A 27,167-nucleotide genomic window follows, 5' to 3' on the forward strand; every position below is an offset into this window, starting at 1 on the left:
GCATTAACTAACTGACAATGTTAAACATGAACTAGCATTGTTTTTAGCTCCATCAGGTAGCTTTGCTTTTCAAAATTAAAGCCCTAAAAACCCACTTTGCGGTATCTGCTCAGCATTTAATGGCACAGTTAGAGACTGGCTGGCAGCTACAGAGTTACAGCATATATTTCCTTGTGTAGCGTGAAAAGAAATTAACATCTAAATGTTACGCAGTAGCTGCTTGTTTAAAAAATTATTGGTTTTAAAACTGGGTTCACTATTTTTTCCTTTGCCCCCAAGTGGCTAAGAAAACAAGTTTTTAGCACTTTTTAAAAATGCAAACCAAAGTTATTTCATTTTATGTATCATTTCTTTATTGCGTTGACAATGTTTTAAGAGCTTTATTTGTGCCAAAAGCACACACTGTATCTGTAAGATGGACACAGATTCTGCAGTTCTGCTTTCTGAATTCTGCATCATATCAGCGCATATGTTATAGCTGTAAAACAATGACATAATATATGCAAAGTAAAAATGTACATAAAGTGAGTAGTTCAGCATCCTGAGGAATAGCTTTGTCATCACAAAAGATAAAATAATACATTTGGATTAAGAACTGTATATATATTCAAATCTCTCATGAGTTGTTAGTGACATCATCAGACAAGTTTCACTAACAACTTTATCCACGTGGATATCAGCTTAGATAAAGTTCTCACATGAGCATTTTACTGCTTTCCATCTCTGTTTGGTAAATGAAGTGGTAGTCATATACTGCTGTTCTAATCTTACCACTCAACGGTTAGGGCTTGTAATCTGTCTTCTGACCCAATAGTCAAAGTACAGTTTCCCTAAGATAGTATTTTATTAATCAGAGCTTTTCCTAACTTTCATGATTTGGTTTGGAGTTTATTCTCCTGTAATTAAATGGTAAAAGTGTAAATTTTCCTGCAGAAAAAGAGAACCAGAGAGGAATTGTCCCAGTGATCCCCAAATTTCCCCACACTGTAAGAAATAACAAACGCCACTGGAGTGCAGGAGATTGGGTAACAGCAGTGATATAATGCAGGAAGAGGCCCTGTGATGAAATACTGTACATGTGCAGAACAGCACTCTGAGTCCAGCGAGATTTTCCACATTTCTTCTTTCCAATCACCTCTACTCCTCTCTCCTCTGTTTCCTCGGTATGACCTGAGGACGAAGCCTCGGGACGGTGTTTACTCTGTCTCCTATACGGCAGATTCCTATCAGGCAGTGTTTGTTTACAGAGTGTGCCTCAGTGGAGGCATATTGTTCAAAGAGCAGATGTAGGCTGCATGATGGCAGCGGTATGTAAGCACAGTAAGCTAAACTGAATACACCACGGATGATGCACTGCTAGTAAAATGTAAGTCCAGGCGAGGGGATGTGACTGTAACATTGCATGATGATGCATCCAGAATGAGGCATGAGGGTTGGTTTTATATTAAAACGTTTCAGCTGACCAGTGTGACTCCAGCAGCTGATGATTAACAAGGTAGTTGCAGAGGTTTGCCAGGTCAGGTTTGGTATTTCCTACACACTCCTTTTCACTGAATGCAGTCATGGAGAAACTCATGGATGACTTCAAATGCTATTTTGGATTATTCTGTTTCTATTATATCTAGTTGCTAGATATAGTTTGTGAAATGACAGTTTTCAGCACCAATTAACCAGACAACAACTGCTAAAAGCTGGTTGATTGCTATGTAGCCTCAGCTTTTCTTATAAAGAAGTACATCATTGCTGTCACAAGGTTCGTAATATGGCCCCAATCCAATTGTCAGTGTCTGCTAGATTGCATTTAATTTTGCACAGGGTTGAATTCTGAAGGAAGCAAACCATGTGATTACCAAATGAAAAGAAGATTCAAAAACTACCCCCACAAATGATGGAAACAGCCAATGTATTTATCTAATTAACCAATCCTAGTAAGCATTGCTTCCATTACTAACTAATAATTACAGGACTAAATGATTAATACCTAAATGTTTTTCTTTGAGACCTCTCTACCAGAAGTAGAAACTTAAAGTTCTGCTTGGGTTGCTTAAAGTCCTTCCAGGCACAACATTGCACTCACTAGTCATCTTGGGGCACAATTTATGCCACTGTGGATTCATTACTGCAACAACTTGATTGGATAGATATTTTACAGAGTTTCAATCTTATAAAAAATAATGATTTGCTTCTTTCGGCTAGAGTAGATATAATCGTGTAAGACTAAGTGCAGTCCATGAGTCATTAGCTCGTAGAGGCATCTTTATCAGCAAAAGCTTGAAGTAATGGTTTCCTGTTGACTTTATCAGTCTCTCACATTGTTGTAGAGGAATTTTGGCCAACTCTTCTTTTTTAAAACATTGCTGCAGTTCTTTGAGGTTTGCAGACATTCTGGACTTTGACTGGGCCACTGCAGCACATTGACACTTCGATTTTGCAGCCATTCATTTGTAGATTTGCTGCTCTGCTTGGGGTCATTGTTCTGTTGCATGGCCGATTAAGCTGTCAGGCAGATGGCCTCACATTTGACTCTACAATACTTTGGTCCGCTTTGGTCTCCTCTTTTCAAAGCACATTATTCCAGAAGTTCGAATGCAGCTTTGTAAACTTAAGCTGTGCTGAGATGTTATTGTTTTAGAGAGAACAGACTTTCTTCTGGCAACCCTTCCAAACACACCTCACTTGTTCAGTGTTTTTTTTAATTTTGTGGTCATGAACTTTAACATTTAAGATGCTAACTGAAACCTGTTGTGTCTGAGATGTAGCTCTTGGATTTTTTACAGTTTCTCTTGCAGGTCTGATTTTGGGGAGATGTTTTGCTCTGATGTCCACTTCTGGGAAGATTGTGGCATTGTGTTAACACACACCTGAATGCTCCAGGCCTAAAAATGCCAATACTTCTGCTTTTACAGAGTTGGTTGCACTTAATGACGAATAATAAGTCAAGTGCATTTCAGGTTCTGGGTGTGAGTTACCATCTTAATTCCTATTGAAGCAGTCAGGGGGCCCTGTGAAATGACTATATATGCATCTTATTTGTCATGTCAAGATTCTCACAGATTTGTGCTCAGGATTCTTCAGAATGTGTCTTTTATAACATCTACAATTAAGTAACTCTTTACCCATTTAGCATTTTGTGCAGTAGTCTTAGGAGTAGCTTTGTTAAGCTAGTTAGGGTGAGCAAAACAATAAAACCATGGGCTGGACTGGCAGACAGTCATGTGAAACTCATCAGAGATGTCTTTCAACTGAGAAGAACTGGAGTTTTCCTGCAGGTTTATACCTTTGTAAGACCTTCTGTCATTGTATATATTTCTTTGAAGGTTCTCCCTTAAGTAGACGCTTTACTTTAAAGGACAAATTATTTGATAACATGGAAGGAATTGGTTTAGATAGTTGAGCTTTTATAATACTTACATTGATCCTGTGGTTTGTTGTGGAAGCGATTCAGACATGACTCCATGCATTAAATCATTGAATTCCCTGAAACATGCACAGGCACGTCTATAAAAAAACGAGAAAAAACCCCAAACCTCAATCCATCAGTGTTTCTGCATGTTCGGAGTATTTTTTCTAATGCAGTCCTGCGTATAGGATAGCTGACAGAGGCTTCATGTGTTTGCAGTACGAGGTGGTTTTTTTTATCAGTGCGTGTCTCTCCAGAGCTTGTCTCTCTATCATGGACAAAGGGCTGGCTGTCAACACCAACACGTGTAAAGTCAGCCAAGGCATGCTGTAATGGTGGATACAATCACTTCCAGATGTGTGTGTGTGTGTGTGCGTGTGCGTGTGTGTGTGTGTGTGTGTGTGTGTGTGTGTGTGTATTTGAGAATGGGAGAGAGAAAGAGAGAGAAAGAAAAAAATCAGAAGAAATTACTTCACTGTTGAGGAGGGAGATATCCAAACCATATACAGGAAAGGAAGAGAAGTCAAACTGATTTTTTTCTGAGAAGAATGGTTCCTATATTTGGCCTCTCTTCATCGGATATAAATGTAATGGACAGATAGAAACAGATGAGGTAGTATGATTCAACAAGTCCCATAAGAGACCAAAAAGTGAACATTATATCCTTCATGAAGGGAGAACTTCAGGATGACTGAAAGATTCTCTTTAGACCCCGCGATTTAAACACATTGTGACACACCAAAAGATATGTGCTTGATTTTTGGATAGTATTATCAGTATTTTGTGGTTCTAGCATGACGCTTGCACTTTTTTGCCTCTATTGTTTTGATTCTTCTTCTTTGGTTTTTCTGATTTGAATAGAGCCCCGTTAGCTTATGGCTTGCCTTCATCACCTTATCACAAAGTTTAACAGAGGGTCCTTTGATGTTTCACTAATGCTACAGTCGCAAAGTCTAGCCAGAACCTCAGATTTGAAACAGAAAATCCTCCACAAACGGTGACATGGTTGCTGCATGACAGCAATTTAACTGCAAAATGATGTAGGTGTTTGGCAACCTTGTATATACATAAGAATATAACCACCAGAGAAAGGTGGCCTCTCACCAGGGTGTTGTATGCTCAACATTTGGGTGATCAAATGTTGTTGGTAGCCATAACTATTAGCAATATGTCTCCAACAGAAAAAAAACAAAACAAAACAAAAAAATCCAATGTAGCCACTGGGCAACCAGTAATTTTTCCTTGTTGAAAGAAAGCTGCCATCCTAATTTTACTCTACCTGAGCCATGGGAAACACTGTTTGTTTTCCAGTTGACTCTTCAGCGTGCTTGTCTCTACCATATTATTAGTTAGTTTCTCAGGAAAAATGACACAGTCATGACTGTTGACATGACAGATTCAGGTGAGGCGGTAAGGTGAGTTTTATTGTCGTGTCCACTGTCTGGTGCTACACAGTGATGGTAAACCTGAAAAAGGCAATTTTCTGTAATGTAGATGAGACGTTCTTTTAAGTAGCTTAATGATATTGCACTTAAATGTTGTAATCTAACACAAGCAAATCTGTTCAACTCCATGAACAGATTTGTTTGAACAGTTGAGGACTGGCATGCACGTAGACATCCGGGTGGAGAATTTTACTTTGCAATTTGTCATTTGTTATTTTGTCAATCTTGTTTTTAGCTCATAGGCAGCCTTTAGGCCTCAGTTCTTACAGACGGATTAAAAAAGTACAATCTTTGAAGAGTCACTTGAAAAAAAACAAACTTGAAATGTCATTCTCTGTTTTCTTTGTACTATATTGTAGGGTCTTTTCTTTTTTTGCTATATAATTAAAATTGAATTGAACTGAAAAAAAAAATCCCAGTAGGCACAACAAATGGTGATTACTTTTAACACTTCTTGGTCGTGGAGGATTATTTGATATGCTATATCTGTGGAACGTGGAACGAGCTCCTTTAGAGATTAGACAAGCCACTTCTTTACCTGTTTTTAAGTCACTCTTGAAAGCCCACCTCTTTACCCTGGCCTTTGACACCACGTGAGATGTTGGTTTTATTTTTCATTTTTATTAGGGCCCGAGCACCGAGAGTATTGTATCTGCTCTGTTTCTTCTTCTTATTATTATTCAGGCAAAACAAGGGCCTTTTTGAGGGCCTAAACATGCTCAAAAACTCGTGAAATTTTGCACACATGCCAGGTCTGGTGAAAAATTTTGTATTTTAATGGTTTTACATATGAGCACTGGGAAATGGCTCTAGAGTGCCACCTATGCCTTGTTAAATGCAGCCCTACGACCACATCGTTTGAGCTACATGTATGAAATTTGGCACACATCTGTACCATGCCAAGACGAACAAAAAAGTCTGTGGGCCCATTGACGCAAACCCAACAGGAAGTCCGCAATTTAGAAGTGAATGTGACATTTTGGCTCTAATTTTGCCATTTCCATGCCTCGAACTTTTTCGAACTCCTCCTTGGGATTTGGTTGTATAACCTTCATATTTGGTCAGTGCCAACTACACACCTGGGCCATGTTAAATTGCGGAGCTTTTGAGTTTTCACAATACGGTGACGCGTGGCGCCATGGCGAATTTCGATGACTCGCCATGAAAATGTTATTGCCTCTCATTCTGTCATACATTGTCCGATCTGGACCAAAGAGCACACATATGATAAGGCTCCACCCCTGAACATATTTCAACTGCCATATTTGACATAAGGGCCAGCGCCACCTAGTGGGAACAGGAAATGCCATGTTTTACACTTTGGGATACAGTATTGTGATGGGTGACATCTGAAGCCTCAAATTTCTCCAGGAAAGCCTTAAGGAGTTGGTCTTGGGTTACAGTGAAAACTGTGAGTTTTCGCGAAAGGGTGTGACCCCAGCAGCATGGCGAACTTTCATGTCTCTCCATGAAGAAACAAATTAGTATAACTCAATGAAATCCAGTCTGATCAGTACCAGACTTTACAGGCATGATGTCAGACCCGCCCTGAACAGATTGATGTGCCCATTGTCAGGTATACGAAGAGCGCCACCTAGTGGCAAGAGGAAATGTCATGTCTTTCATTTTGCTGTACTGATTTTCACATGTCCACCTCAAAAGCGGTGAATATCACCGTCTGTCCCTCATGCTGCTTCAGTGAGAAAATTGTGACTTTAAACTGAATGGCGCACCCTGGTGGGAAGGCGGTTCACCATGAAAGATGAAGTGGCTTTAGAGGGGCTTGGAAAGTTTAAAAGGTCTTGAAATTTGGCCCACACCTCCAATGTGACGAGGGCTATCTTGTTATGTGATCATTTTCATTGAATAGCGCAAAATGGCTCCACAGCGCCCCCTACAAAATTTCAAAACATCAGCCCCTGCTATGTGTTTCATTTATGAGTCTGAAACCTGGTAAACTTATAGGAGATATCAAGATGTACAAAAAAGTGTCTTGGACCAATATCCCAAATCCAACAGGAAGTCAGCCATTTTAAAATTAATGTGTAATTTTGGCGACATTTTCCCCTCTTTTCAGGCACCGTACTTTGACGAACTCCTCCAAGGGATTTCATCTAACTGACGCGATCTCCAGTGTGTGGAATCTAAAGACCTTTGTGATGTTAAATTGCGAAGCTTTTTACATTCAGGGAAACGGGGTGGTCATAGCGGCACGTGGAGTTTCAATCACTCGCCAAAAAGCAGTAATCTGCTGTCACTCAAAAACACAATGTCCAATCTCTCCCAAAGTTCGCAGGCGTGATGAGACTCGAGCTCGGAAATGTTTGTAATACCATTTGTCAGTAATGGTTTGAGCGCCACCTAGTGGGAGGACTATAATCATGATTGAATGAGATGAAATGTTAGCTGGTGGTTAAATGCATGAATTCCATCAATGTGACATGAGATCGGAGGTGCTTGTTTTAGGTGTTGGGCGTGGCTCGACGCGCTGGGGGTGCGAGGGCCCTCATAACGCTGCTTGCAGCTTTAATTTTAGTTGTTTTTAGCTGATTCAATGCTGTTTTATCTTGTTTTTCTTTTAATATAGGGCTGTTTTAATTTTATGCATTATGTGTTTTATTTATTTATTTTTTGCTGTTTTCTGTTATTCTATTGTTCTTTTAACTTATTTTCTGTACAGCACTTTAGTCCTGTGCTGGGTATTTTAAAAGTACTTTATAAATAAAATTGGATTGGATTGGATATCAATCATGATCAGGAATTTGCTCGAACAATGAGTGACAGGGAGCTTTATTTATTTGAAAGCAGAAGTCAGTTCTCAAAGGTCCTCAAACTTAGTTAAAAACTTTGGTAGTTTAGTTTTTGGTTGTCTGATTAAAGAGTCGAGGAGGAGAGAGGAGATGAAACCTGGCTGCTTTCGGCGCTGTCAGGGGCGTTTTTATTGGCAGGGTGTTGTGGAGAGGATGCTGAGCTTTAGACGGGATAAAGCAGCAGAACACACAGTTCCGAATCTGAACACATGGACCCGGACACCCTAACAAGTGTGTGTGTGTGTGTGTGTGTGTGTGTGCCCATGCCACCTGCCTCCTGCTACCAGCCCACTGCCTGGCAACCATGATGCTCTGTGTGTGTGTGTGTGTGTGTGTGTGTGTGTAAACATCACACAGACCTGCTATTTCCTCTGTTAGCACCTCATTCTTTATGGTCTCCACATTTGTGTTTGGTGTCATTCATGAGTCATGCCGAGCCTGCTTTTGCTTTGTTTTCAGTTTGGTGTTGCATATGGGTGGCATTAACGCTGTTTTTCAATCAGTCTGTTACATAGGGGTCATCAGTCTATATTACCAGTAGATGTTCTTCTCCGCCTACATGCAGGCAGTAGTTACCTCATTCAGTACTGGTCAATCTGGCATGAATATTAACTGGAAGTTTGAGACCTGTCATAGATGTAGCCTTCTATTTTTGCTTTTGCTTTTTTAATGTTTAATTTTCACGCACTGTAAAGAAACCAAAGCTTGGTTAGCTGTAGACCAACAAAAGGTTACTGTGACATTTACATTGACCACAGAAGGCAGCCTGTGTAGTTTTTTGGGAAAATGGACGTATATGGGCAGGCAGATGCCATCCTGCTCAAAGATTCTTGCAGGAATCTCATCAAGGGTAAATCTTCTGATGGTGGGCTTTGAATTCTTAACAACTTGCAGGATTTTCCACCAGTTTTCAAGTAAATTTGTTGGTTGTCACTCAAAAACACTAAGTGAAGTATTTCTAGGCCATTTCTTTCCTACAACATTAAGAGCATTGCTGAATGTTCTGGGCTTCTAGTTTGTGCTGCACCTTTTCAAGTTTTACCGTCTAGTACTTGGCTAGGAGGCTGCTAGTTGTAGTGGTAGCATGACCGAGCGGTCTAAGGTGCTGGATTAAGGCTCCAGTCTCTTCGGGGGCGTGGGTTCGAATCCCACTGCTGCCACGCAGATGTAGCTGCAAAGTTTCCTTGGAGTTGGGTTTCATGTCTTGCCAATAAATGGAAAGTCCAACATGGCATGGAGATTAAATTCTGTTGCCACATGTATGCCAAGTCCAACTTGCAGGAATCACCTCAAGAGTAAATCTTTTGATGGAGGGCTTTGAAGTCTTAACAACTTGCAGAATTTTCCCACCAGTTTTCAAGTTAATTTGTTGGTTTTCACTCATGGTGTCATCCCTGACTAGTTACTGCTTTTAACCAGAACCTGCAGCCAGTGGGGGAGTGGTTAAGGTGGTGCTGTGTTGCACTCACCATGACTGCAGAGTTACAAAAGTGTCCTTGATTTCACTACAGTGGCGTGCAAGCACCTCACTCCCATATGGTCTAGCGGTTAGGATTCCTGGTTTTCACCCAGGTGGCCCGGGTTCAACTCCCGGTATGGGAACATGTCTTTAATGTTTCCCTAAGCCAAGGTGTACCGTGTGCTATTCCTCTACTGGGATAAATGGGGATGGTTATTGGCAGGTACCTGTTGACTTTTGACAATGTGCTAGTGAACAAAGCAATCACAAGGAGCTTCTTAGTGCAGCACTGCATACCCATTTGCAACCTCCAGTCAATACTCTCCAAGCAGGAGCAGAATACAGACTTTTCCCTCTTCCCCTTAGGATTGCCATGAAGGAAACAGGAAAACCAGCCAAAACCTGGCTAAGCGCATGTCACGACACAAAACAGCTAGCTGGTCAGGCCAGTTCTCAGCAGTCTGTTTAGACCTACAGTTCAGTGGCCGCTCTTCTACTGATGAGGATGTACACATTCTGGGCGAGGAGGTAGGATAGTGTGCGCGGGGAGTCAAGGAGGCCATTTATGTGAAAAGCAAATGGCCATCTTTGAACGGAGGGAGCAGGACTAAGGGTACATGTTTCACCATCTTTCAGTGCTGTGATTGCAGCCATTCCCCAACTCTCTGTGAATGGTAATCCTGTCCATTGATCAATGGTTGTGGCAATTTGCATGTGAATGATGATGAAAGTGAGCCAACAGCCCATTGTTAATCAGTGCAAACAAACTGATCACCATTGTTAATCAGTTTTGGGTATTATGCAAAGGTACTGTTTATGAAGTTGAAGAAACTCGTTCCAGTTTGTGTTACACCTTTGCAAGCTTTGCTGTTTCCCTGCTGTAACTACATGCCACTCAAGTGTGCTTCAAGTCCACCGCATTGTAAGGTGTTAGGTTGTGAGGTCTAAGGACCTGGGTTAAGGCTTTGGGCTCTTCACACGTGTGGGTTGAAATCTCATTGCTGCAATAGGATCTTACCCAGGGCAGGCAGATGCCATCCTGTCCAAAAACACTCAGTGAAGTAGGAGACCATTTCTTTCCTACAACATTAAGAGCATTGCTGAATGTTCTGGGCTTCTAGTTTGTGCTGCACCTTTTCAAGTTTTACCGTCTAGTACTTGGCTAGGAGGCTGCTAGTTGTAGTGGTAGCATGACCGAGCGGTCTAAGGTGCTGGATTAAGGCTCCAGTCTCTTCGGGGGCGTGGGTTCGAATCCCACTGCTGCCACGCAGATGTAGCTGCAAAGTTCCCTTGGTGTTGGGTTTCATGTCTTGCCAATAAATGGAAAGTCCAACATGGCATGGAGATTAAATTCTGTTGCCACATGTATGCCAAGTCCAACTTGCAGGAATCACCTCAAGAGTCAATCTTTTGATGGAGGGCTTTGAAGTCTTAACAACTTGCAGAATTTTCCCACCAGTTTTCAAGTTAATTTGTTGGTTTTCACTCATGGTGTCATCCCTGACTAGTTACTGCTTTTAACCAGAACCTGCAGCCAGTGGGGGAGTGGTTAAGGTGGTGCTGTGTTGCACTCACCATGACTGCAGAGTTACAAAAGTGTCCTTGATTTCACTACAGTGGTGTGCAAGCACCTCACTCCCATATGGTCTAGCGGTTAGGATTCCTGGTTTTCACCCAGGTGGCCCGGGTTCAACTCCCGGTATGGGAACATGTCTTTAATGTTTCCCTAAGCCAAGGTGTACCGTGTGCTATTCCTCTACTGGGATAAATGGGGATGGTTATTGGCAGGTACCTGTTGACTTTTGACAATGTGCTAGTGAACAAAGCAATCACAAGGAGCTTCTTAGTGCAGCACTGCATACCCATTTGCAACCTCCAGTCAATACTCTCCAAGCAGGAGCAGAATACAGACTTTTCCCTCTTCCCCTTAGGATTGCCATGAAGGAAACAGGAAAACCAGCCAAAACCTGGCTAAGCGCATGTCACGACACAAAACAGCTAGCTGGTCAGGCCAGTTCTCAGCAGTCTGTTTAGACCTACAGTTCAGTGGCCGCTCTTCTACTGATGAGGATGTACACATTCTGGGCGGGGAGGTAGGATAGTGTGAGCGGGGAGTCAAGGAGGCCATTTATGTGAAAAGCAAATGGCCATCTTTGAACGGAGGGAGCAGGACTAAGGGTACATGTTTCACCATCTTTCAGTGCTGTGATTGCAGCCATTCCCCAACTCTCTGTGAATGGTAATCCTGTCCATTGATCAATGGTTGTGGCAATTTGCATGTGAATGATGATGAAAGTGAGCCAACAGCCCATTGTTAATCAGTGCAAACAAACTGATCACCATTGTTAATCAGTTTTGGGTATTATGCAAAGGTACTGTTTATGAAGTTGAAAAAACTCGTTCCAGTTTGTGTTACACCTTTGCAAGCTTTGCTGTTTCCCTGCTGTAACTACATGCCACTCAAGTGTGCTTCAAGTCCACCGCATTGTAAGGTGTTAGGTTGTGAGGTCTAAGGACCTGGGTTAAGGCTTTGGGCTCTTCACACGTGTGGGTTGAAATCTCATTGCTGCAATAGGATCTTACCCAGGGCAGGCAGATGCCATCCTGTCCAAAAACACTCAGTGAAGTAGGAGACCATTTCTTTCCTACAACATTAAGAGCATTGCTGAATGTTCTGGGCTTCTAGTTTGTGCTGCACCTTTTCAAGTTTTACCGTCTAGTACTTGGCTAGGAGGCTGCTAGTTGTAGTGGTAGCATGACCGAGCGGTCTAAGGTGCTGGATTAAGGCTCCAGTCTCTTCGGGGGCGTGGGTTCGAATCCCACTGCTGCCACGCAGATGTAGCTGCAAAGTTTCCTTGGAGTTGGGTTTCATGTCTTGCCAATAAATGGAAAGTCCAACATGGCATGGAGATTAAATTCTGTTGCCACATGTATGCCAAGTCCAACTTGCAGGAATCACCTCAAGAGTAAATCTTTTGATGGAGGGCTTTGAAGTCTTAACAACTTGCAGAATTTTCCCACCAGTTTTCAAGTTAATTTGTTGGTTTTCACTCATGGTGTCATCCCTGACTAGTTACTGCTTTTAACCAGAACCTGCAGCCAGTGGGGGAGTGGTTAAGGTGGTGCTGTGTTGCACTCACCATGACTGCAGAGTTACAAAAGTGTCCTTGATTTCACTACAGTGGCGTGCAAGCACCTCACTCCCATATGGTCTAGCGGTTAGGATTCCTGGTTTTCACCCAGGTGGCCCGGGTTCAACTCCCGGTATGGGAACATGTCTTTAATGTTTCCCTAAGCCAAGGTGTACCGTGTGCTATTCCTCTACTGGGATAAATGGGGATGGTTATTGGCAGGTACCTGTTGACTTTTGACAATGTGCTAGTGAACAAAGCAATCACAAGGAGCTTCTTAGTGCAGCACTGCATACCCATTTGCAACCTCCAGTCAATACTCTCCAAGCAGGAGCAGAATACAGACTTTTCCCTCTTCCCCTTAGGATTGCCATGAAGGAAACAGGAAAACCAGCCAAAACCTGGCTAAGCGCATGTCACGACACAAAACAGCTAGCTGGTCAGGCCAGTTCTCAGCAGTCTGTTTAGACCTACAGTTCAGTGGCCGCTCTTCTACTGATGAGGATGTACACATTCTGGGCGAGGAGGTAGGATAGTGTGCGCGGGGAGTCAAGGAGGCCATTTATGTGAAAAGCAAATGGCCATCTTTGAACGGAGGGAGCAGGACTAAGGGTACATGTTTCACCATCTTTCAGTGCTGTGATTGCAGCCATTCCCCAACTCTCTGTGAATGGTAATCCTGTCCATTGATCAATGGTTGTGGCAATTTGCATGTGAATGATGATGAAAGTGAGCCAACAGCCCATTGTTAATCAGTGCAAACAAACTGATCACCATTGTTAATCAGTTTTGGGTATTATGCAAAGGTACTGTTTATGAAGTTGAAGAAACTCGTTCCAGTTTGTGTTACACCTTTGCAAGCTTTGCTGTTTCCCTGCTGTAACTACATGCCACTCAAGTGTGCTTCAAGTCCACCGCATTGTAAGGTGTTAGGTTGTGAGGTCTAAGGACCTGGGTTAAGGCTTTGGGCTCTTCACACGTGTGGGTTGAAATCTCATTGCTGCAATAGGATCTTACCCAGGGCAGGCAGATGCCATCCTGTCCAAAAACACTCAGTGAAGTAGGAGACCATTTCTTTCCTACAACATTAAGAGCATTGCTGAATGTTCTGGGCTTCTAGTTTGTGCTGCACCTTTTCAAGTTTTACCGTCTAGTACTTGGCTAGGAGGCTGCTAGTTGTAGTGGTAGCATGACCGAGCGGTCTAAGGTGCTGGATTAAGGCTCCAGTCTCTTCGGGGGCGTGGGTTCGAATCCCACTGCTGTCACGCAGATGTAGCTGCAAAGTTCCCTTGGTGTTGGGTTTCATGTCTTGCCAATAAATGGAAAGTCCAACATGGCATGGAGATTAAATTCTGTTGCCACATGTATGCCAAGTCCAACTTGCAGGAATCACCTCAAGAGTCAATCTTTTGATGGAGGGCTTTGAAGTCTTAACAACTTGCAGAATTTTCCCACCAGTTTTCAAGTTAATTTGTTGGTTTTCACTCATGGTGTCATCCCTGACTAGTTACTGCTTTTAACCAGAACCTGCAGCCAGTGGGGGAGTGGTTAAGGTGGTGCTGTGTTGCACTCACCATGACTGCAGAGTTACAAAAGTGTCCTTGATTTCACTACAGTGGTGTGCAAGCACCTCACTCCCATATGGTCTAGCGGTTAGGATTCCTGGTTTTCACCCAGGTGGCCCGGGTTCAACTCCCGGTATGGGAACATGTCTTTAATGTTTCCCTAAGCCAAGGTGTACCGTGTGCTATTCCTCTACTGGGATAAATGGGGATGGTTATTGGCAGGTACCTGTTGACTTTTGACAATGTGCTAGTGAACAAAGCAATCACAAGGAGCTTCTTAGTGCAGCACTGCATACCCATTTGCAACCTCCAGTCAATACTCTCCAAGCAGGAGCAGAATACAGACTTTTCCCTCTTCCCCTTAGGATTGCCATGAAGGAAACAGGAAAACCAGCCAAAACCTGGCTAAGCGCATGTCACGACACAAAACAGCTAGCTGGTCAGGCCAGTTCTCAGCAGTCTGTTTAGACCTACAGTTCAGTGGCCGCTCTTCTACTGATGAGGATGTACACATTCTGGGCGGGGAGGTAGGATAGTGTGAGCGGGGAGTCAAGGAGGCCATTTATGTGAAAAGCAAATGGCCATCTTTGAACGGAGGGAGCAGGACTAAGGGTACATGTTTCACCATCTTTCAGTGCTGTGATTGCAGCCATTCCCCAACTCTCTGTGAATGGTAATCCTGTCCATTGATCAATGGTTGTGGCAATTTGCATGTGAATGATGATGAAAGTGAGCCAACAGCCCATTGTTAATCAGTGCAAACAAACTGATCACCATTGTTAATCAGTTTTGGGTATTATGCAAAGGTACTGTTTATGAAGTTGAAGAAACTCGTTCCAGTTTGTGTTACACCTTTGCAAGCTTTGCTGTTTCCCTGCTGTAACTACATGCCACTCAAGTGTGCTTCAAGTCCACCGCATTGTAAGGTGTTAGGTTGTGAGGTCTAAGGACCTGGGTTAAGGCTTTGGGCTCTTCACACGTGTGGGTTGAAATCTCATTGCTGCAATAGGATCTTACCCAGGGCAGGCAGATGCCATCCTGTCCAAAAACACTCAGTGAAGTAGGAGACCATTTCTTTCCTACAACATTAAGAGCATTGCTGAATGTTCTGGGCTTCTAGTTTGTGCTGCACCTTTTCAAGTTTTACCGTCTAGTACTTGGCTAGGAGGCTGCTAGTTGTAGTGGTAGCATGACCGAGCGGTCTAAGGTGCTGAATTAAGGCTCCAGTCTCTTCCGGGGCGTGGGTTCGAATCCCACTGCTGCCACGCAGATGTAGCTGCAAAGTTTCCTTGGAGTTGGGTTTCATGTCTTGCCAATAAATGGAAAGTCCAACATGGCATGGAGATTAAATTCTGTTGCCACATGTATGCCAAGTCCAAATTGCAGGAATCACCTCAAGAGTCAATCTTTTGATGGAGGGCTTTGAAGTCTTAACAACTTGCAGAATTTTCCCACCAGTTTTCAAGTTAATTTGTTGGTTTTCACTCATGGTGTCATCCCTGACTAGTTACTGCTTTTAACCAGAACCTGCAGCCAGTGGGGGAGTGGTTAAGGTGGTGCTGTGTTGCACTCACCATGACTGCAGAGTTACAAAAGTGTCCTTGATTTCACTACAGTGGTGTGCAAGCACCTCACTCCCATATGGTCTAGCGGTTAGGATTCCTGGTTTTCACCCAGGCGGCCTGGGTTCAACTCCCGGTATGGGAACGTGTCTTTAATGTTTCCCTAAGCCAAGGTGTACCGTGTGCTATTCCTCTACTGGGATAAATGGGGATGGTTATTGGCAGGTACCTGTTGACTTTTGACAATGTGCTAGTGAACAAAGCAATCACAAGGAGCTTCTTAGTGCAGCACTGCATACCCATTTGCAACCTCCAGTCAATACTCTCCAAGCAGGAGCAGAATACAGACTTTTCCCTCTTCCCCTTAGGATTGCCATGAAGGAAACAGGAAAACCAGCCAAAACCTGGCTAAGCGCATGTCACGACACAAAACAGCTAGCTGGTCAGGCCAGTTCTCAGCAGTCTGTTTAGACCTACAGTTCAGTGGCCGCTCTTCTACTGATGAGGATGTACACATTCTGGGCGGGGAGGTAGGATAGTGTGAGCGGGGAGTCAAGGAGGCCATTTATGTGAAAAGCAAATGGCCATCTTTGAACGGAGGGAGCAGGACTAAGGGTACATGTTTCACCATCTTTCAGTGCTGTGATTGCAGCCATTCCCCAACTCTCTGTGAATGGTAATCCTGTCCATTGATCAATGGTTGTGGCAATTTGCATGTGAATGATGATGAAAGTGAGCCAACAGCCCATTGTTAATCAGTGCAAACAAACTGATCACCATTGTTAATCAGTTTTGGGTATTATGCAAAGGTACTGTTTATGAAGTTGAAGAAACTCGTTCCAGTTTGTGTTACACCTTTGCAAGCTTTGCTGTTTCCCTGCTGTAACTACATGCCACTCAAGTGTGCTTCAAGTCCACCGCATTGTAAGGTGTTAGGTTGTGAGGTCTAAGGACCTGGGTTAAGGCTTTGGGCTCTTCACTCGTGTGGGTTGAAATCTCATTGCTGCAATAGGATCTTACCCAGGGCAGGCAGATGCCATCCTGTCCAAAAACACTCAGTGAAGTAGGAGACCATTTCTTTCCTACAACATTAAGAGCATTGCTGAATGTTCTGGGCTTCTAGTTTGTGCTGCACCTTTTCAAGTTTTACCGTCTAGTACTTGGCTAGGAGGCTGCTAGTTGTAGTGGTAGCATGACCGAGCGGTCTAAGGTGCTGAATTAAGGCTCCAGTCTCTTCGGGGGCGTGGGTTCGAATCCCACTGCTGCCACGCAGATGTAGCTGCAAAGTTTCCTTGGAGTTGGGTTTCATGTCTTGCCAATAAATGGAAAGTCCAACATGGCATGGAGATTAAATTCTGTTGCCACATGTATGCCAAGTCCAAATTGCAGGAATCACCTCAAGAGTCAATCTTTTGATGGAGGGCTTTGAAGTCTTAACAACTTGCAGAATTTTCCCACCAGTTTTCAAGTTAATTTGTTGGTTTTCACTCATGGTGTCATCCCTGACTAGTTACTGCTTTTAACCAGAACCTGCAGCCAGTGGGGGAGTGGTTAAGGTGGTGCTGTGTTGCACTCACCATGACTGCAGAGTTACAAAAGTGTCCTTGATTTCACTACAGTGGTGTGCAAGCACCTCACTCCCATATGGTCTAGCGGTTAGGATTCCTGGTTTTCACCCAGGCGGCCTGGGTTCAACTCCCGGTATGGGAACGTGTCTTTAATGTTTCCCTAAGCCAAGGTGTACCGTGTGCTATTCCTCTACTGGGATAAATGGGGATGGTTATTGGCAGGTACCTGTTGACTTTTGACAATGTGCTAGTGAACAAAGCAATCACAAGGAGCTTCTTAGTGCAGCACTGCATACCCATTTGCAACCTCCAGTCAATACTCTCCAAGCAGGAGCAGAATACAGACTTTTCCCTCTTCCCCTTAGGATTGCCATGAAGGAAACAGGAAAACCAGCCAAAACCTGGCTAAGCGCATGTCACGACACAAAACAGCTAGCTGGTCAGGCCAGTTCTCAGCAGTCTGTTTAGACCTACAGTTCAGTGGCCGCTCTTCTACTGATGAGGATGTACACATTCTGGGCGGGGAGGTAGGATAGTGTGAGCGGGGAGTCAAGGAGGCCATTTATGTGAAAAGCAAATGGCCATCTTTGAACGGAGGGAGCAGGACTAAGGGTACATGTTTCACCATCTTTCAGTGCTGTGATTGCAGCCATTCCCCAACTCTCTGTGAATGGTAATCCTGTCCATTGATCAATGGTTGTGGCAATTTGCATGTGAATGATGATGAAAGTGAGCCAACAGCCCATTGTTAATCAGTGCAAACAAACTGATCACCATTGTTAATCAGTTTTGGGTATTATGCAAAGGTACTGTTTATGAAGTTGAAGAAACTCGTTCCAGTTTGTGTTACACCTTTGCAAGCTTTGCTGTTTCCCTGCTGTAACTACATGCCACTCAAGTGTGCTTCAAGTCCACCGCATTGTAAGGTGTTAGGTTGTGAGGTCTAAGGACCTGGGTTAAGGCTTTGGGCTCTTCACACGTGTGGGTTGAAATCTCATTGCTGCAATAGGATCTTACCCAGGGCAGGCAGATGCCATCCTGTCCAAAAACACTCAGTGAAGTAGGAGACCATTTCTTTCCTACAACATTAAGAGCATTGCTGAATGTTCTGGGCTTCTAGTTTGTGCTGCACCTTTTCAAGTTTTACCGTCTAGTACTTGGCTAGGAGGCTGCTAGTTGTAGTGGTAGCATGACCGAGCGGTCTAAGGTGCTGAATTAAGGCTCCAGTCTCTTCGGGGGCGTGGGTTCGAATCCCACTTCTGCCACGCAGATGTAGCTGCAAAGTTTCCTTGGAGTTGGGTTTCATGTCTTGCCAATAAATGGAAAGTCCAACATGGCATGGAGATTAAATTCTGTTGCCACATGTATGCCAAGTCCAAATTGCAGGAATCACCTCAAGAGTCAATCTTTTGATGGAGGGCTTTGAAGTCTTAACAACTTGCAGAATTTTCCCACCAGTTTTCAAGTTAATTTGTTGGTTTTCACTCATGGTGTCATCCCTGACTAGTTACTGCTTTTAACCAGAACCTGCAGCCAGTGGGGGAGTGGTTAAGGTGGTGCTGTGTTGCACTCACCATGACTGCAGAGTTACAAAAGTGTCCTTGATTTCACTACAGTGGTGTGCAAGCACCTCACTCCCATATGGTCTAGCGGTTAGGATTCCTGGTTTTCACCCAGGCGGCCTGGGTTCAACTCCCGGTATGGGAACGTGTCTTTAAAGTTTCCCTAAGCCAAGGTGTACCGTGTGTTATTCCTCTACTGGGATAAATGGGGATGGTTATTGGCAGGTACCTGTTGACTTTTGACAATGTGCTAGTGAACAAAGCAATCACAAGGAGCTTCTTAGTGCAGCACTGCATACCCATTTGCAACCTCCAGTCAATACTCTCCAAGCAGGAGCAGAATACAGACTTTTCCCTCTTCCCCTTAGGATTGCCATGAAGGAAACAGGAAAACCAGCCAAAACCTGGCTAAGCGCATGTCACGACACAAAACAGCTAGCTGGTCAGGCCAGTTCTCAGCAGTCTGTTTAGACCTACAGTTCAGTGGCCGCTCTTCTACTGATGAGGATGTACACATTCTGGGCGGGGAGGTAGGATAGTGTGAGCGGGGAGTCAAGGAGGCCATTTATGTGAAAAGCAAATGGCCATCTTTGAACGGAGGGAGCAGGACTAAGGGTACATGTTTCACCATCTTTCAGTGCTGTGATTGCAGCCATTCCCCAACTCTCTGTGAATGGTAATCCTGTCCATTGATCAATGGTTGTGGCAATTTGCATGTGAATGATGATGAAAGTGAGCCAACAGCCCATTGTTAATCAGTGCAAACAAACTGATCACCATTGTTAATCAGTTTTGGGTATTATGCAAAGGTACTGTTTATGAAGTTGAAGAAACTCGTTCCAGTTTGTGTTACACCTTTGCAAGCTTTGCTGTTTCCCTGCTGTAACTACATGCCACTCAAGTGTGCTTCAAGTCCACCGCATTGTAAGGTGTTAGGTTGTGAGGTCTAAGGACCTGGGTTAAGGCTTTGGGCTCTTCACACGTGTGGGTTGAAATCTCATTGCTGCAATAGGATCTTACCCAGGGCAGGCAGATGCCATCCTGTCCAAAAACACTCAGTGAAGTAGGAGACCATTTCTTTCCTACAACATTAAGAGCATTGCTGAATGTTCTGGGCTTCTAGTTTGTGCTGCACCTTTTCAAGTTTTACCGTCTAGTACTTGGCTAGGAGGCTGCTAGTTGTAGTGGTAGCATGACCGAGCGGTCTAAGGTGCTGGATTAAGGCTCCAGTCTCTTCGGGGGCGTGGGTTCGAATCCCACTGCTGCCACGCAGATGTAGCTGCAAAGTTCCCTTGGTGTTGGGTTTCATGTCTTGCCAATAAATGGAAAGTCCAACATGGCATGGAGATTAAATTCTGTTGCCACATGTATGCCAAGTCCAACTTGCAGGAATCACCTCAAGAGTAAATCTTTTGATGGAGGGCTTTGAAGTCTTAACAACTTGCAGAATTTTCCCACCAGTTTTCAAGTTAATTTGTTGGTTTTCACTCATGGTGTCATCCCTGACTAGTTACTGCTTTTAACCAGAACCTGCAGCCAGTGGGGGAGTGGTTAAGGTGGTGCTGTGTTGCACTCACCATGACTGCAGAGTTACAAAAGTGTCCTTGATTTCACTACAGTGGTGTGCAAGCACCTCACTCCCATATGGTCTAGCGGTTAGGATTCCTGGTTTTCACCCAGGTGGCCCGGGTTCAACTCCCGGTATGGGAACATGTCTTTAATGTTTCCCTAAGCCAAGGTGTACCGTGTGCTATTCCTCTACTGGGATAAATGGGGATGGTTATTGGCAGGTACCTGTTGACTTTTGACAATGTGCTAGTGAACAAAGCAATCACAAGGACCTTCTTAGTGCAGCACTGCATACCCATTTGCAACCTCCAGTCAATACTCTCCAAGCAGGAGCAGAATACAGACTTTTCCCTCTTCCCCTTAGGATTGCCATGAAGGAAACAGGAAAACCAGCCAAAACCTGGCTAAGCGCATGTCACGACACAAAACAGCTAGCTGGTCAGGCCAGTTCTCAGCAGTCTGTTTAGACCTACAGTTCAGTGGCCGCTCTTCTACTGATGAGGATGTACACATTCTGGGCGGGGAGGTAGGATAGTGTGCGCGGGGAGTCAAGGAGGCCATTTATGTGAAAAGCAAATGGCCATCTTTGAACGGAGGGAGCAGGACTAAGGGTACATGTTTCACCATCTTTCAGTGCTGTGATTGCAGCCATTCCCCAACTCTCTGTGAATGGTAATCCTGTCCATTGATCAATGGTTGTGGCAATTTGCATGTGAATGATGATGAAAGTGAGCCAACAGCCCATTGTTAATCAGTGCAAACAAACTGATCACCATTGTTAATCAGTTTTGGGTATTATGCAAAGGTACTGTTTATGAAGTTGAAGAAACTCGTTCCAGTTTGTGTTACACCTTTGCAAGCTTTGCTGTTTCCCTGCTGTAACTACATGCCACTCAAGTGTGCTTCAAGTCCACCGCATTGTAAGGTGTTAGGTTGTGAGGTCTAAGGACCTGGGTTAAGGCTTTGGGCTCTTCACACGTGTGGGTTGAAATCTCATTGCTGCAATAGGATCTTACCCAGGGCAGGCAGATGCCATCCTGTCCAAAAACACTCAGTGAAGTAGGAGACCATTTCTTTCCTACAACATTAAGAGCATTGCTGAATGTTCTGGGCTTCTAGTTTGTGCTGCACCTTTTCAAGTTTTACCGTCTAGTACTTGGCTAGGAGGCTGCTAGTTGTAGTGGTAGCATGACCGAGCGGTCTAAGGTGCTGGATTAAGGCTCCAGTCTCTTCGGGGGCGTGGGTTCGAATCCCACTGCTGCCACGCAGATGTAGCTGCAAAGTTCCCTTGGTGTTGGGTTTCATGACTTGCCAATAAATGGAAAGTCCTACATGGCATGGAGATTAAATTCTGTTGCCACATGTATGCCAAGTCCAACTTGCAGGAATCACCTCAAGAGTAAATCTTTTGATGGAGGGCTTTGAAGTCTTAACAACTTGCAGAATTTTCCCACCAGTTTTCAAGTTAATTTGTTGGTTTTCACTCATGGTGTCATCCCTGACTAGTTACTGCTTTTAACCAGAACCTGCAGCCAGTGGGGGAGTGGTTAAGGTGGTGCTGTGTTGCACTCACCATGACTGCAGAGTTACAAAAGTGTCCTTGATTTCACTACAGTGGTGTGCAAGCACCTCACTCCCATATGGTCTAGCGGTTAGGATTCCTGGTTTTCACCCAGGTGGCCCGGGTTCAACTCCCGGTATGGGAACATGTCTTTAATGTTTCCCTAAGCCAAGGTGTACCGTGTGCTATTCCTCTACTGGGATAAATGGGGATGGTTATTGGCAGGTACCTGTTGACTTTTGACAATGTGCTAGTGAACAAAGCAATCACAAGGAGCTTCTTAGTGCAGCACTGCATACCCATTTGCAACCTCCAGTCAATACTCTCCAAGCAGGAGCAGAATACAGACTTTTCCCTCTTCCCCTTAGGATTGCCATGAAGGAAACAGGAAAACCAGCCAAAACCTGGCTAAGCGCATGTCACGACACAAAACAGCTAGCTGGTCAGGCCAGTTCTCAGCAGTCTGTTTAGACCTACAGTTCAGTGGCCGCTCTTCTACTGATGAGGATGTACACATTCTGGGCGAGGAGGTAGGATAGTGTGCGCGGGGAGTCAAGGAGGCCATTTATGTGAAAAGCAAATGGCCATCTTTGAACGGAGGGAGCAGGACTAAGGGTACATGTTTCACCATCTTTCAGTGCTGTGATTGCAGCCATTCCCCAACTCTCTGTGAATGGTAATCCTGTCCATTGATCAATGGTTGTGGCAATTTGCATGTGAATGATGATGAAAGTGAGCCAACAGCCCATTGTTAATCAGTGCAAACAAACTGATCACCATTGTTAATCAGTTTTGGGTATTATGCAAAGGTACTGTTTATGAAGTTGAAGAAACTCGTTCCAGTTTGTGTTACACCTTTGCAAGCTTTGCTGTTTCCCTGCTGTAACTACATGCCACTCAAGTGTGCTTCAAGTCCACCGCATTGTAAGGTGTTAGGTTGTGAGGTCTAAGGACCTGGGTTAAGGCTTTGGGCTCTTCACACGTGTGGGTTGAAATCTCATTGCTGCAATAGGATCTTACCCAGGGCAGGCAGATGCCATCCTGTCCAAAAACACTCAGTGAAGTAGGAGACCATTTCTTTCCTACAACATTAAGAGCATTGCTGAATGTTCTGGGCTTCTAGTTTGTGCTGCACCTTTTCAAGTTTTACCGTCTAGTACTTGGCTAGGAGGCTGCTAGTTGTAGTGGTAGCATGACCGAGCGGTCTAAGGTGCTGGATTAAGGCTCCAGTCTCTTCGGGGGCGTGGGTTCGAATCCCACTGCTGCCACGCAGATGTAGCTGCAAAGTTTCCTTGGAGTTGGGTTTCATGTCTTGCCAATAAATGGAAAGTCCAACATGGCATGGAGATTAAATTCTGTTGCCACATGTATGCCAAGTCCAACTTGCAGGAATCACCTCAAGAGTCAATCTTTTGATGGAGGGCTTTGAAGTCTTAACAACTTGCAGAATTTTCCCACCAGTTTTCAAGTTAATTTGTTGGTTTTCACTCATGGTGTCATCCCTGACTAGTTACTGCTTTTAACCAGAACCTGCAGCCAGTGGGGGAGTGGTTAAGGTGGTGCTGTGTTGCACTCACCATGACTGCAGAGTTACAAAAGTGTCCTTGATTTCACTACAGTGGTGTGCAAGCACCTCACTCCCATATGGTCTAGCGGTTAGGATTCCTGGTTTTCACCCAGGTGGCCCGGGTTCAACTCCCGGTATGGGAACATGTCTTTAATGTTTCCCTAAGCCAAGGTGTACCGTGTGCTATTCCTCTACTGGGATAAATGGGGATGGTTATTGGCAGGTACCTGTTGACTTTTGACAATGTGCTAGTGAACAAAGCAATCACAAGGAGCTTCTTAGTGCAGCACTGCATACCCATTTGCAACCTCCAGTCAATACTCTCCAAGCAGGAGCAGAATACAGACTTTTCCCTCTTCCCCTTAGGATTGCCATGAAGGAAACAGGAAAACCAGCCAAAACCTGGCTAAGCGCATGTCACGACACAAAACAGCTAGCTGGTCAGGCCAGTTCTCAGCAGTCTGTTTAGACCTACAGTTCAGTGGCCGCTCTTCTACTGATGAGGATGTACACATTCTGGGCGGGGAGGTAGGATAGTGTGAGCGGGGAGTCAAGGAGGCCATTTATGTGAAAAGCAAATGGCCATCTTTGAACGGAGGGAGCAGGACTAAGGGTACATGTTTCACCATCTTTCAGTGCTGTGATTGCAGCCATTCCCCAACTCTCTGTGAATGGTAATCCTGTCCATTGATCAATGGTTGTGGCAATTTGCATGTGAATGATGATGAAAGTGAGCCAACAGCCCATTGTTAATCAGTGCAAACAAACTGATCACCATTGTTAATCAGTTTTGGGTATTATGCAAAGGTACTGTTTATGAAGTTGAAGAAACTCGTTCCAGTTTGTGTTACACCTTTGCAAGCTTTGCTGTTTCCCTGCTGTAACTACATGCCACTCAAGTGTGCTTCAAGTCCACCGCATTGTAAGGTGTTAGGTTGTGAGGTCTAAGGACCTGGGTTAAGGCTTTGGGCTCTTCACACGTGTGGGTTGAAATCTCATTGCTGCAATAGGATCTTACCCAGGGCAGGCAGATGCCATCCTGTCCAAAAACACTCAGTGAAGTAGGAGACCATTTCTTTCCTACAACATTAAGAGCATTGCTGAATGTTCTGGGCTTCTAGTTTGTGCTGCACCTTTTCAAGTTTTACCGTCTAGTACTTGGCTAGGAGGCTGCTAGTTGTAGTGGTAGCATGACCGAGCGGTCTAAGGTGCTGAATTAAGGCTCCAGTCTCTTCGGGGGCGTGGGTTCGAATCCCACTGCTGCCACGCAGATGTAGCTGCAAAGTTTCCTTGGAGTTGGGTTTCATGTCTTGCCAATAAATGGAAAGTCCAACATGGCATGGAGATTAAATTCTGTTGCCACATGTATGCCAAGTCCAACTTGCAGGAATCACCTCAAGAGTAAATCTTTTGATGGAGGGCTTTGAAGTCTTAACAACTTGCAGAATTTTCCCACCAGTTTTCAAGTTAATTTGTTGGTTTTCACTCATGGTGTCATCCCTGACTAGTTACTGCTTTTAACCAGAACCTGCAGCCAGTGGGGGAGTGGTTAAGGTGGTGCTGTGTTGCACTCACCATGACTGCAGAGTTACAAAAGTGTCCTTGATTTCACTACAGTGGTGTGCAAGCACCTCACTCCCATATGGTCTAGCGGTTAGGATTCCTGGTTTTCACCCAGGTGGCCCGGGTTCAACTCCCGGTATGGGAACATGTCTTTAATGTTTCCCTAAGCCAAGGTGTACCGTGTGCTATTCCTCTACTGGGATAAATGGGGATGGTTATTGGCAGGTACCTTTTGACAATGTGCTAGTGAACAAAGCAATCACAAGGAGCTTCTTAGTGCAGCACTGCATACCCATTTGCAACCTCCAGTCAATACTCTCCAAGCAGGAGCAGAATACAGACGTTTCCCTCTTCCCCTTAGGATTGCCATGAAGGAAACAGGAAAACCAGCCAAAACCTGGCTAAGCGCATGTCACGACACAAAACAGCTAGCTGGTCAGGCCAGTTCTCAGCAGTCTGTTTAGACCTACAGTTCAGTGGCCGCTCTTCTACTGATGAGGATGTACACATTCTGGGCGGGGAGGTAGGATAGTGTGAGCGGGGAGTCAAGGAAGCCATTTATGTGAAAAGCAAATGGCCATCTTTGAACGGAGGGAGCAGGACTAAGGGTACATGTTTCACCATCTTTCAGTGCTGTGATTGCAGAGGGAAACATAAGGAAAGCCAGCCAACCCCTGGCTAAGTGCAAACTTACTAACATTGTCAATCAGTTTTTTTTCAAGTAGTTTTAGTTCGACTAGTTTTTTTTTTTGCAGATATACTTAATGTAAGATTTCTTACGATGTGACTTTGATGTGTAATAAAACATTTTAACCACTGAAAATGCAACATAGAGATGCAAAGAATCTCATTTCTGGCTCTTCCTTTCTCCAACCAAATTAACAGTCGAAATCCAGTCTGTAGAAAGACTTCACAATGCTTGGCTATTTATCTCATTTTATTTTTGTTTCTTTTTCCTAAACAACACAGAAAACACATCCACAGACATACAGACCAATTTGTGTACTTCTACATCACTGCAGCAAAGTGAAAAGCATTATATTCTCAGCATATATTCTCTTAAATCGCTGTAATAGCCGTGGAGAGTTTAAAGATAGCACAAGAGGGTAACATTAACCTGAAGCATCCATTAAACTCTCATTTAGTTATCAAGATTCTCTTTTTTCTCATAGGTGCAATGTATGATTTCCTTTCAGGCTTTTCTTGCATGTCCGTGATTAGAGGGACATTTTTTGTTGGAAAAAAAAGTCCTGCATCCTCATCCAATAAAACATCAGAAATATTTGTACTTGAAGCAACGCCTGGACCCTTTTCAAAAAGAAAACCAAAGGAGACCTAAAAGAAACCAATCAAACATAAACTTCATTTAAAAAAAACCCCAAAGGATTATTTTAAACGGTGAAAAAAAATATATGTTCGAGTCAGCATCTGCTGTCCCTGCTCCACGTGTGTTCTCAGAATGCCTTTCAAGGGCTATTTGCAAATTTTTTCCAAACTGCCTTTGTGTACTTGTACGTTCAGAGCTTTTATTTGTATGTGTGCATCATGAGCTCAGTTTTGGCGTAAAGAAACCATCTTTGGTCTCCAGTGTAGCTCATGTTTTTCAGCTGTCCTGGCTTCATATGTGCGCCTGTGTGTTGCTCCATGCCCTCTATCCGCCCTCTGTAGTCATTAGTGCCCTGTGTGAAACAGGCACGCTGCCCCGTTGCACTCTCACACAGCTTATTTACTTTGCCTCACAAAGCTGTAGACAGTTCAGACTCTACTAGATCCGATTGCAGTGCAAACTCTTCATTTAAATATCTTCTAAAGTTGAAGCTGTTTTTCAGCTTTCAGCATTTCACCCACTCACCTTTAATGGAGATGCAATAAAATGTGTTATTCTTTTAAATGTTGTAAGTTAGCCAGACACTAATTTCAACTCCAAGGAAAGAAGGAAAGAAAGAATAGCTATGCTGCAAACTGCACACAAACAAAGCAACATGAACATTATGAGATTGTGATAAATGCACATTTATTACTAACTTTCTCAAATTAAATGCATTTTGCAGTGCAGTTCTGCTTCCAGTGCTTATATTTTTGCATCAATTCAAACCTCTCACACGTGTTGCTGCTTCTTTTTTGTTTACTGAAACCTCTATAAACACATGACTCGTCCACAATAGATTGTTGCTTTGTGTCTTATCTAACTAGAGCTGCATTAAACTTTTGGCATGTGGTGAAAATGAGTTTATTTAGAAATGCACAAGATCTGATGAGTTATAAAGACTAAGAATTTCAGTTGTCAGTTGTTAATAAAGATGTTCTCTATAACATGGGGCCATGAGATTATATAACAGTTGGGTGTGTCTTTCAGCACTGAGATTTATTTTTGAGGCCTCATGAGGGTCTGTTCTGGTCTGCGG

At 43.9% G+C, this 27,167-nt stretch overlaps 1 protein-coding gene and 21 non-coding genes across 22 annotated transcripts in view; all 22 read left to right on the forward strand.

The window, feature by feature from the left end:
• Positions 1 to 27,167, forward strand: part of nhsl2 (NHS-like 2) — a 215,552-nt gene that overhangs the window by 13,134 nt on the left and 175,251 nt on the right. The gene's annotated exons all lie outside the window — the stretch shown is intronic.
• On the forward strand, positions 8,734 to 8,815 carry trnal-aag (transfer RNA leucine (anticodon AAG)). Its single transcript has one exon. It is a non-coding gene; the product is annotated as a tRNA-Leu (tRNA).
• trnae-uuc (transfer RNA glutamic acid (anticodon UUC)) lies at positions 9,186 to 9,257 on the forward strand. Its single transcript has one exon. It is a non-coding gene; the product is annotated as a tRNA-Glu (tRNA).
• trnal-aag (transfer RNA leucine (anticodon AAG)) lies at positions 10,299 to 10,380 on the forward strand. Its single transcript has one exon. It is a non-coding gene; the product is annotated as a tRNA-Leu (tRNA).
• On the forward strand, positions 10,751 to 10,822 carry trnae-uuc (transfer RNA glutamic acid (anticodon UUC)). The gene has a single exon. It is a non-coding gene; the product is annotated as a tRNA-Glu (tRNA).
• trnal-aag (transfer RNA leucine (anticodon AAG)) lies at positions 11,864 to 11,945 on the forward strand. Its single transcript has one exon. It is a non-coding gene; the product is annotated as a tRNA-Leu (tRNA).
• trnae-uuc (transfer RNA glutamic acid (anticodon UUC)) lies at positions 12,316 to 12,387 on the forward strand. The gene has a single exon. It is a non-coding gene; the product is annotated as a tRNA-Glu (tRNA).
• On the forward strand, positions 13,429 to 13,510 carry trnal-aag (transfer RNA leucine (anticodon AAG)). The gene has a single exon. It is a non-coding gene; the product is annotated as a tRNA-Leu (tRNA).
• On the forward strand, positions 13,881 to 13,952 carry trnae-uuc (transfer RNA glutamic acid (anticodon UUC)). The gene has a single exon. It is a non-coding gene; the product is annotated as a tRNA-Glu (tRNA).
• Positions 14,994 to 15,075, forward strand: trnal-aag (transfer RNA leucine (anticodon AAG)). The gene has a single exon. It is a non-coding gene; the product is annotated as a tRNA-Leu (tRNA).
• Positions 15,446 to 15,517, forward strand: trnae-uuc (transfer RNA glutamic acid (anticodon UUC)). Its single transcript has one exon. It is a non-coding gene; the product is annotated as a tRNA-Glu (tRNA).
• On the forward strand, positions 16,559 to 16,640 carry trnal-aag (transfer RNA leucine (anticodon AAG)). The gene has a single exon. It is a non-coding gene; the product is annotated as a tRNA-Leu (tRNA).
• On the forward strand, positions 17,011 to 17,082 carry trnae-uuc (transfer RNA glutamic acid (anticodon UUC)). The gene has a single exon. It is a non-coding gene; the product is annotated as a tRNA-Glu (tRNA).
• trnae-uuc (transfer RNA glutamic acid (anticodon UUC)) lies at positions 18,576 to 18,647 on the forward strand. Its single transcript has one exon. It is a non-coding gene; the product is annotated as a tRNA-Glu (tRNA).
• trnal-aag (transfer RNA leucine (anticodon AAG)) lies at positions 19,689 to 19,770 on the forward strand. Its single transcript has one exon. It is a non-coding gene; the product is annotated as a tRNA-Leu (tRNA).
• trnae-uuc (transfer RNA glutamic acid (anticodon UUC)) lies at positions 20,141 to 20,212 on the forward strand. Its single transcript has one exon. It is a non-coding gene; the product is annotated as a tRNA-Glu (tRNA).
• Positions 21,254 to 21,335, forward strand: trnal-aag (transfer RNA leucine (anticodon AAG)). Its single transcript has one exon. It is a non-coding gene; the product is annotated as a tRNA-Leu (tRNA).
• On the forward strand, positions 21,706 to 21,777 carry trnae-uuc (transfer RNA glutamic acid (anticodon UUC)). The gene has a single exon. It is a non-coding gene; the product is annotated as a tRNA-Glu (tRNA).
• Positions 22,819 to 22,900, forward strand: trnal-aag (transfer RNA leucine (anticodon AAG)). The gene has a single exon. It is a non-coding gene; the product is annotated as a tRNA-Leu (tRNA).
• trnae-uuc (transfer RNA glutamic acid (anticodon UUC)) lies at positions 23,271 to 23,342 on the forward strand. Its single transcript has one exon. It is a non-coding gene; the product is annotated as a tRNA-Glu (tRNA).
• On the forward strand, positions 24,384 to 24,465 carry trnal-aag (transfer RNA leucine (anticodon AAG)). The gene has a single exon. It is a non-coding gene; the product is annotated as a tRNA-Leu (tRNA).
• On the forward strand, positions 24,836 to 24,907 carry trnae-uuc (transfer RNA glutamic acid (anticodon UUC)). Its single transcript has one exon. It is a non-coding gene; the product is annotated as a tRNA-Glu (tRNA).

This window comes from Diplotaxodon limnothrissa, linkage group LG3 (genome assembly GCF_057381915.1).
Source record: "Diplotaxodon limnothrissa isolate DT_005_m linkage group LG3, D_limnothrissa_male_GT1.1, whole genome shotgun sequence".
Lineage (NCBI taxonomy): Eukaryota > Metazoa > Chordata > Actinopteri > Cichliformes > Cichlidae > Diplotaxodon > Diplotaxodon limnothrissa.